Genomic DNA, 917 nt, shown 5'->3' on the forward strand with positions numbered 1-917 from the left:
AAGACCCCAACATGCACATCAGGGATTTCATCGAGATTTATGACACTTTCAAGTTCAATGATGTAACTGAAGATGCTGTCAAGCTGCGACTCTTCCCGTTCACTCTGAGAGACAAAACTAAGTGCTGGTTACATTCTCTACCAGCAGGGTCTATCACCACTTGGGAAGATCTTGCTCAAAAGTTTCTCACTAAATTCTTCCCTATGGCGAAGACTGCTGCAATCAGGAATGCTCTTACTCAGTTTGTTCAACAAACTGGAGAATCTCTGTGTGAGGCTTGGGATCGATATAAGGAGATGCTAAGGAAGTGCCCACACCATGGCATGCCTGATTGGATGATTATCAACTGCTTCTAAATGGATTGGGTGCTACATCTAGACCCATGCTTGATGCAATATCAGGAGGAGCCGTGTGGGCTAAAAGCTATGATGAAGCTTATGAACTCATTGAACTGATGGTTGCTAATGAGTACCAAAATCCTTCCCAGAGACTGACTCGGGGAAAGGTAGCAGGAATTCTGGAGTTGGATGCATGAACTGCTATAGCTGCCCAACTTAAGGCTTTTACGATGAAAGTGGACACTTTGGCTAATTATGGAGTTAATCAAATCACTAGTGTCTGTGAGCTTTGTGTTGGTGCCCATGAGACTGATCAGTGCATAATTTCTAGTGAATTAGCTCAGTTCGTGAGCAACTTTTAGCGCTCACAGTAACCTGTGCCATCCACTTATCATCCTAACAACCGCAATCATCCTAATTTCAGTTGGAGTAACACTCAGAATGCGGTTCAACAGCCTTATCAAAAGTATCCAGCTAAGCAATACAACCCCCTTGGTTTTCAACAAACGCAATATGTACCGAGACAACAACTCCAGCTGCAACAAGCTAATGAAAAATCTGAATTAGAGGAGTTGAAGC

General features: G+C 43.3%; 1 non-coding gene across 1 annotated transcript; it reads right to left on the minus strand.

The window, feature by feature from the left end:
- Window positions 1-218: 218 nt before the first annotated feature.
- Window positions 219-325, minus strand: LOC141716173 (small nucleolar RNA R71). The gene has a single exon (XR_012572892.1). It is a non-coding gene; the product is annotated as a small nucleolar RNA R71 (small nucleolar RNA).
- Window positions 326-917: the final 592 nt, after the last annotated feature.

The sequence above is a fragment of the Apium graveolens genome, chromosome 3 (assembly GCF_009905375.1).
Source record: "Apium graveolens cultivar Ventura chromosome 3, ASM990537v1, whole genome shotgun sequence".
In the NCBI taxonomy this organism is placed as follows: domain Eukaryota; kingdom Viridiplantae; phylum Streptophyta; class Magnoliopsida; order Apiales; family Apiaceae; genus Apium; species Apium graveolens.